The 9,382-nt window shown below is 42.5% G+C and overlaps 1 non-coding gene across 1 annotated transcript; it reads left to right on the forward strand.

The window, feature by feature from the left end:
• Positions 1 to 5,218: 5,218 nt before the first annotated feature.
• On the forward strand, positions 5,219 to 5,361 carry LOC120100410 (small nucleolar RNA SNORA48). Its single transcript, XR_005500169.1, has one exon. It is a non-coding gene; the product is annotated as a small nucleolar RNA SNORA48 (small nucleolar RNA).
• The last annotated feature ends 4,021 nt before the right edge of the window (positions 5,362 to 9,382 follow it).

Below are 9,382 nucleotides of genomic sequence, written 5' to 3' on the forward strand. Positions count from 1 at the left end.
AGCAGGTCACTAGATCATGAGAGTGCTAAACAGAACCATAGAAAAAGCCAATGCTGGATTACTGTGGTGGCATTTTGGGGAGGGCAGAAATAAAAAGGTGGAACTTAGTTGAAGGAAGCAGGTAAGTAGAGCATGTATTAAAAGGTATACATTGTCTCGAGTTGCCGCTTTTTTTTTTTTTTGCAGTTATCTTGAGATCAACAGCCTCCATTGTCATGTGCTCTCACCATCATGATGCTCTGCCTCCTTGCTGGCCCACAGTGATGGGGTCACTGATCATGTACTACAGACCCACAGTGATAGAGCCACTGACTATGCACAGCAACCTGGGAAAACAGGAGCTGAAAAGAAACTTTATCTTCCTTAAGTTGGTTTTCTCAAATATTTTTTTTTGTCACAGAAAGGAAAATTAATTGACCCAGAGGCCAAATTTGGACCTGGATATAATGAATAACTATTATTACCATTTTCTTAACCTGCTTATTATCCCACTCTTGGATAGCCTTGGCTTTTCTCTGGGAACTATTCTGCTTGTTCTCTGTCTGAGGAGAAGATAGCAACCGCCCTGGGCTTCTCTAGGAAGTTTCTAATTGGTAGTTCGATTTGGAAACAGCTATTAATAATTACTGCACATTTTCTACAAATGTGATTATTGCCTTATGACTCTGAAAAATTGTTGACAGCTCTGGGTCACTGTTTCATTACCTGAATTAGAAAAGAAACAAGCTGATGATTTTTAAATGGTCTTCCTGCTCTAAAAGTCACCCTTAACGGCAGTTTCCTGTCAGGACCCTTACTCCCTGTTTCTCATTTGTGCACATATGCACATGTGCACACAGGTATATACACACATTTCCCAGTGTGTGAGAACATGGAGAGCTGAAAAATGCACCTCTGAATATTCTGCCCAAGTTTTGCAGCATTCTCTTACCTCCACGGCAAACACTGACAGGTGTGAGCTAAGAGAGATACAGGCCTTGTTTGAAGAATCCTGATAAGAGGAGCTGGGAGACAGGCTGAGGAGAAGAAACAGAAATATTGATCTCAGAGGCTGACAGGTTTCACTGAAAGATCCAGTGGTGGAAAAGGGTAAGCCCAGACTGAAATTTTACACTTTCCCTGTGCAAAATTCAACTGCAGCAGAATCTTTATTAAAGCATTTTCTTGTGTTTACCATATTTCAGAAATATAGACTCCATATCCTATCTATTCCTGCACTGACAGACCTTGAAGTCTGAGGGGTGAGCTGTTTCTAGAGCCTTCAAGTGATCTTTTGTGTCTCTAGACCAGCGGTTCTCAACCTTCCCAATACTGTGACCCTTTAGTATAGTTCCTCATGTTGTAGTGACCCCCAACTGTAAAATCATTGCTACTTCATGACTGTAATTTTGCTACTTTTAAGATTGTAATGTAAATATCTGTGTTTTGTGAGGCTTTAGGTGACCCCTAGTAAAGAGTCATTCAATCCCCCAAAGGGGTTGCAACCCATATGTTGAGATCTGCTCCTCTAAACCCTTGCCCTGCCAACTTTGTTTTGTCAGATGAATGTCTGACCCCCATCTTCCTGACCCAGGTTAAGCAGACTTTTTTTTTTCTGTGAGCCTTGCCGAACTGCCTCAGGCAGGGTTGTCAAATTCTCTCTCAGCTGGTCTTTAGAGGTCTGATGGAGGCACAGTGCCTTGCTTATTCTGTGTTCTCATTATTTGTTCACATGCCTTAGCTACAAAGAGACGTGAGGTCTATCAGCCCAAGACCAAGTCATGAATAAGAAAACTTGTTTTAAGTGGCTGAGCAAATCACCCAGATAAAGGTGAAGAGGTTGTAGTCTCTGCAGAGCTGGAGGCTCAAGATATATCAGTGAAAGTGCGTACATTGAAACATCACAAGGAGTGGTTTAACATTTCATTCAGTCATCATTGTAAGCATCCTCTAGAATGGTGGCTCTGAGCCTTGAATTTCTGTAAGCATGGTGTCAATGCTGGTTAAAACACATATGACTGCTTTCCAGCCTAGTAATCCTAATGTAGAGGTTACAAGGCCAATTCAACTATATGTTATATTGCTATTGATATGAATAAATGAGGAAAGTTATATGGACAAAAATGATGAAATATGTGCAGAGTACTAAAGAGGCAAAAGAGATGAGAAAGTGGGACCATAAATAAAGATCCCACTTGAAAGATTAGTTCAGCAGAAAGGGGAAGAGGAGAATTCCCTGTGCTGACTCCCTTCCCTTCATAGATGCTTAACCATATAATCCCAGTGAATGGTACTCAGGTTCATTCTTCCCATATGGATGAGAGTGTTACACATTCCTTTTTTTCTCAGTCCCCCTTAATATGTGAATTCAACACATCTCCTTTCAGTCATAGGTCTACTGAAAGTAATAGAGGGAGGGATGCTAAGGAACTAGGTTGGCAATGGTAGGTAGAGGAAGCAAAGAGGAGAGAGAGGGTAGAATGGTGGGTGGATATGATTATCCACAATATATTCACACATGGGAACTCACATGAACCCTATTAATTCTCACAATTTACATATTAATAATTATAATTTTTTAAAAGTAGAGTCTATTACTTCATCGTTGAATCTAATTGAGCATAGGATTTGATTTGACAAATGGGGTGTCAGCAAAACTTAGAGCTTGCTATGCAGTGTTCAGCCCTAAATGGAATGTCTATATCACATCTACCCCTCAATGGTAGGTATGTAAACAGAAAAGTTTATATTTTCACCTTGCAAAATTCAACTGCATGGGAGTTTTGCTGAGGGTAGAGAATTTGACTACAAAATTCAACTGGAGCAGGATCTTGATTAAATAATTTCCTTGTATTTACAATATCTTAGGATTATAGACTCCCTCCTATCTATTCCTGATGCTGACAACCCATTATTTCCACCTCCTCTTTCTCAATAGGTAGGTGTGGGGGGAGGACTAGAGAGGAAGGAGTTTGATAAAGATGCTCATTTATGGATAAGCACTAACAGTCACTGCTCGGACCATAAATTTTAACCTATTTCTAACACCCTACTGCACATGCAGAGGCTTATGGCAATGCAGATGTATTAATGTACAAATTCAACAGCAACTGGGGCTTAGCTCAGGACCTCGCTGAGGGTAATACAGACAGCAGTCAAGGTCACTTAGTCCAACCTTTGCCAAAATACAGTCATCCCTTATGATGAGGAAATTGAGAGTTTTAGTTTATTGTTGGCTATTGGCTTCAGGCTGCTCTTACTTAATAGAAAGAATCCTCATTTCCTGAGCATCTAGCCTTTCCACCATAGGTGGCTCATCTCATGGCAATTTACTTTTCTAGAGACAGCAGAATGGGAAGAACAGCGCCATGTCGTTCATGGATAAATAACATCTATAGGGTCACCCCTACCATTTCATACTTTAGAAATGAGTCATGGATCCTACCATCGCTCATAGGACCCCATAAATGTGTGGGTATTGGGAACCACGGATCGTTAAGAATAATTTTAGAAACAGTTAACTACATTAATTTTAACATACCGACCTGCAAGGGACTTCTGCCTCATTTACTCTTCACTGAACAAACATTTACTAAGTGCTTTCTGCATGGCAGGCAGAAACAGAATAACAGAAGCAAAGCAAGTTGTAGAAGGTAGTGGTGGTGATAATTAACATGCTGTGTGTCACTGTGAGGGTCTGGCTTATATTCAGAAAGGACAGAAGAGCTTGTGGAGAATTTCAAGTAAAGGGGAGATTGAATAATACCTGTGTTTTAAATTCACCACCAATCCCTTCCACTGTGATAAGAGACATCAGATGGAAGGGTGCGGAGCTTATATATTGTCAAGAGAGAAGAGGATGTGTGTGGGGTTTGCAGTAGCCATGGAGAGAGATAGCTAAGATGTGCTTCTCAGAAAGGATGTCAGGCTTCTCCTGGGTTTCCAGCTGCCTCAGTAGAGAATGAAGACTGCTTAAATTCTTGGCAACTATTTTTTCAGATTGGCTGGATCTCCTAATCTGGCCTGGACAGTTGGAATACCTGCTTTGGATCTCCAACTAGCCATTGCATTCTCTAGTGTCTTTTGATAGCACTCTGGCAACAACGCAGGAAGATATAAAATTAAATGCTTATGCTTTTGGTGTCAAGATAATTTGGGTTGAAAACTATAGATTACTGTGTGAACCTCATTCTTTTACCTGTACAACTGGGACAGCTGTTAACAACTGGACAGTGTGTTAAGTCTGTTAGCAAATCCAGTAACAGGACACATTAAATTCTTTATTGGAACAAATTTCACTTCTCCCTCCTTAAAACACCTGCCCAATCATGCCTGATCTTTGAGCAATTTTACCTTCTTTTAGCAGAGTCTGTCTCTGTTGCCTCAATTTGACTGTTATGATGACACTTGGCCTGACGTGAGGAAACTACTTGGTAGGAGACATGCTTTTGATACATGTTGACAGCTTCTCTGGGCTGAATTGGCCAATCTCTACCCCATCACTTGCCTCCCAAGGGCACAGACTGCAAAGCCAGCTGATGCCTGGAAAAACTGCCATTCAGTTCAAGCAAGGATGATCAGAATGCTGCTGGGAGGTTGAGAGGGGGCAAGAAAAATTACATAAAGTAACAAAACAGAATGAAAGCTGATGGTGACATTGGCTTTGTCCAGCGTCACAAGCACTTATGGAAATGCCTCAGCTAGTGTCCATGTTCCTGGCTAAAATTCAGAGAAGGGGGGCACTCAACCCAGATGGAAGGACATTGGACAGACAGTGAACTTCCTGCATTTTCACATTTCCACACGGACTGCTTACCTGACTTGTCAAATGAAAGTCAGGCAATGAAAACGAAAGTCCCGCTGTCAGTGTGACTGTTTATCGAGCATCCTTGGGCCTGCAGCTGCGTGAGAACATTAGGGTATGAAAGAGAAAATGTTATAGGATGGTGTGATCATAGCCATCATTGAGAGTCCAAGAAAATCATAGTCAAAAGTGTCACATCAGTGACTTGGAAGGGAACAATTATTACCAAACAACCAAGCAGAGGGCTAATGAAGCAAATTGTTGGATATTTTAATCTGTAAGTAGAAGCCCAAAGGTCAAGTTTCAGGTATGAAGAGGTTAATTAGAGAGGGGTTTAGCTATCCTTTCCATCTTGCTTAATACCAGTCAAGTCTATATTTCAACTTGGCTTTGTAGGGTTAATTAGGTTCATTAGGATTACAAAGAATCAGAGAGCCCCCCTGACAATGGGCAAAGAGATCCCTTGTTCATGGTGTTGTTCTTATATTAGTCAGGACCAGAGTAGACGGCATCTCTTTGATCATCATAGCTTGATGGCTGGCTTGGTGGCAAAGCTGTTTTATGACTAGGACACAGAAAAATCAAATCAAACCCCATACAATCCAGGCAGCATAACTCGGAAAGAGGAAGACAGAAAGATCTGTAGACTGTCATGCTACCCACGGACTGGCCTTTGGGGGCAAAGCACAGGTGGGCCATAGATACCCACTTTCGGCAGGATGCCACATGGCCGGTCTGCAGCATGAGCTGCCATATTGTGTCAGTATGTCATGGACAGATGGGAGAGAAAGAGAAGTAGAGCGGCTTGAGTACTATGAAGAGAGTTAGAACTGGAGACTAAAGAATGGAGAGAGATAACCTATTGTGAGTGGCTACTCTTGCCACCTGGAGTGACAAGTCAGGGCCATGTCTAGGTCTGGGGCTACAGAGCAATAGGAGTCAATGTTGATGTCCATAGCTCATATTACCACTAGAGACCATGGAGACATTCCTGGTCAGGACAGCTGCCTGGAACCACATGGATATCCAGGGTCTGCAGAATTGTCCCTACCCCTCCCTGACTGCAGTGGTCTGGGGAACTGGCCCTACCTTTCACTGGAGGCAGCATTTCAGAGAGCAAGCCTCTGGAATCTTGCCCAAGCAGCAGAGTGGAGCTGGCCCTGGTGACAGGGGTTTGGGTGAGCCAGCCCCGAAGGGCCCCTTCACTTGACTGCTTTGGGTTGGTGTAGGTGTAGGGTTTAATCCCTCCCTTGCTTGTCCCTCACCACCTGCAGCAGCACTCTGGAAAACTGGCCCTGGGGTCATGAGAGCTGGTTAGCTGGCCCTGTTCCTTGCTGGCTGCAGCAATTGGAAAAGTGGCAGCACCTCAACTGGGCAGCACAGTAGAACTGGCCTTTGTGAAGGGGCACAGATGAGAAGCAGGACCTGAGGGTGAGAGCAGGGAAGAACTAGCACCACTGGTCTGCCAAGGGGTGGTATGAGGATGGGGTAATGCCCTCCTTCCTCCACACTGGCCCCAAGGGCATGAGAGCAGGAGAGCTACCCCTGTCCTCGTCCTGGCTATAGGCGAGAGAGAGAGAGAGAGAGAGAGAGAGAGAGAGAGAGAGAGAGAGAGAGAGAGAGAGAGAGAACCATTTACCTCCCCTGGGCAATAGACTGGAGCTGGGCCTGGAAGCATGGATATGGGTGAGCTGGCCCCAAGAACCAAGAGAGAGCTGACTCTGACTCCTGCTGATGGTGGCATTGACTGACCTAGCTGGAGCAGTGCTGGAATGTTGTTGACCACCTCAACTACCACTCAGGTCCAGATTCAGGGCTCTGGGTTGGCTATCCTCAAATCTATGTCATTTGCAAACAGTTGGGACTCAAAAGGGCCAGTCCTACTGATCCAAAGCTTTAAGATCTTCTGGACGTAGAGCAACAACAGGATAACTGGGAGGAGGCCTGGTAAGGATTCAATATTGATGGTTTCTCAGAAGCCAGAGATCTCAAACATGACCAATGGCTTATTGCAATGAACATTTGCAAGTGAAGATGTGTGGACAGAGGGGCATACTACAGGGAACACTGTGATACACAGTTTCTACAATGAGATATTTTCTATGCTTTGTTTCTGTTGTTTTTGTGGTGTGTGTGTGTGTGTGTGTGTGTGTGTGTGTGTGTGTGTGTGTGAATGCATTTTATTTAAGGGAACTTATAAGGGCTGAAAGGTAGATATGGGGGGACAGGGAGATGAACAGGACTGGGGTGTATGGTGTGAAACTCACAAATAATCAATAAAACATTAAAATAAAAAAAAACAAACAAAAAGAAAGGACAAGAAACAATCAGGTAGAGACATGAGATTTGAGATAAGGACACAAAGGAGGTTCAGAGAGTGCCAGGACTAGTTCCTCTGTGACTACAAATTAGGACTCATTAACACAAATATCTACGTGATCCTAGCCTGGCCTCATTCAGAAACTGTCCCTTGTATGGCTTTGCTATGGGACACAGGTAACTCCCTAGCTTGCTGGGATTCACACAGGACATTAGAATTAGGTATACTGTGAACTGATGTGATGGTGCACACCTTTAATCCTGGTACTCGGGAGGTGGGGCCAAGTGGATCTCTTCAAGTTCAAGGCGAGCCTGGTCTAAATGACAAGCTCCAGGTCAGCTACCTGCTCTAATGTTGCAGTGCTTGTAATTGCCAGCGTTTTATCTGTATGTTTTCTGCTGTCAGCATCATAGGTGAAAATGTCATTTATTTTTTAAGGATTATGTCCTGACTTCCTAACAGTATCTATCTTCAAGTTGAGCACCATGCTAATCTGGTACACTTCTGTGGTAGTTCTTTGTTAACTTTTGCCACTTTGGCTGAAATGACTATACTATCCGTGTTCCTGGCTGAAATGACTGTACTATCAGTATTCCAGGCTGAAACAACTATACTAGCAATCAGTATTCCAGGTTTTGTGATGCCTTTCAGCTTTGGCACCCCTTTCCTAACATTCCTTTTATTGTCCCTAACATAGAGAAACTTCTTTCTCTACATTTAAGTGACTAATCTATGGGCATATAAATTTATGTAAATAGTACTGATATAAGTTTACATAAATAGTAGCATTGGATGGTGCTATAGAGAGTTGTTTAAAGGAGTCGACCAAGGTTCTGAGTTCTAGCTCCAGTCCATATTTTCTACAACATCCAGAAGGTATTATAGCAGTTGTCCCTATAGAGAGCTTGCAGTGGTATCATTCAGGGCTCGTAAAGTATCTCTGGGGTGTCACTTGTCACACAATCAGACTTCTCCATCTCTGAATATGTTGTGCTTCTGGGAATCTGATTGAAGCCTTGCGTGCACTGTTTTCCCAATTTATTATTACTACTCTCCCTCTGTAGATATCTAGACATCCGTGCTGTTTTCTGGGCCTCTGTCTCTTAAATGAATATCCATGAGAAATGATGTAACTATGAGACATTTAACTCTCCAGTAGAATCAGGTAGCCAGCATGTCCTGTAGCATGTTCACCAACAAGGGGAAAAAATATTAACTCTTAGCCTAATGTCAACCAAACTAATAATTTTTAGCCATGGCTCAAAGAAATGACGGGCAAACATAAATGTTTGGTTTTGGTTGGGATGCTCAGAGAGACCCAGGATATTTGAGAGGCATAATGAGATTCTTCCATATTGTAGCCAAATCCTAGCTTCAGACATTTAATTTTCTACTACTTATATACATGTAAGCTTCTTAAAATGATCCTATCCTGAAAGAGATTCTTTATTTTCCTCACAAAGTCATATTTCTTTTTCTATATAGATACTCTTGCTTGGGTTCCCTAGACTGGTCAGAAATCTCGGACTTTGCCTATGGCTCCATCATATACACTCAGTACTTCTAGAGTGCTCCTACTAACTTCTGAGATTCCTCATGGCTCCTCCTCTAATTCAGGATCACAGTACTCTATATTTACTCCACATTGAAAGAGTATGTGCATAATCTTTCTGTTTCTAGCACATCCAAAGAATATATAGATACCATGAAACTCATTTCTAAAAATATCTTTATTATGACATTGCCTCTCCTCTTGACTTTGATGCCTATTCTCTCATTGTGACATAAAACTACCTTTCAATAGAAAGTCCCTAGCTTTCTCTTCTTTCAGCCAACTAGACCATCACTGTACTTAGTCCTTGTAGATTCCTCTGTGATAGCACCCAGGAATGGAACCACTGTTTGGTTTTCTTACCGAACCCACAAAGTAAAAATCCCAAACAGCTAAGTGTCAAGGTGGGTAAACCAGAGATGAAGAAAATAGAGGACCCAGAGAGCTAAGAGTGGGAAGTCTTGCATACACTGAGGATTTATGCCAAGTAAGTATATTAAGTAGTACAGCTTTTATATACTCTTTGCAGGGAGAAAAATGGTCCATGATCATTAGAAAACTCTATTAAATAGCATCAGCAAAGAGAAAACAGAACTCGGACACAACTGCCTTTGTACTGATAACCACAGCCTTTCAGAAGAGAAAGCTAGTTTTCCAGGAACCAAAACCTTAAGTCCTTCAAGGCCCTTGTACCACCCCCACCCATACCTTGCCAAGTCTGCCTCTG

This window comes from Rattus norvegicus, chromosome 1, assembly GCF_036323735.1.
Source record: "Rattus norvegicus strain BN/NHsdMcwi chromosome 1, GRCr8, whole genome shotgun sequence".
NCBI lineage: Eukaryota > Metazoa > Chordata > Mammalia > Rodentia > Muridae > Rattus > Rattus norvegicus.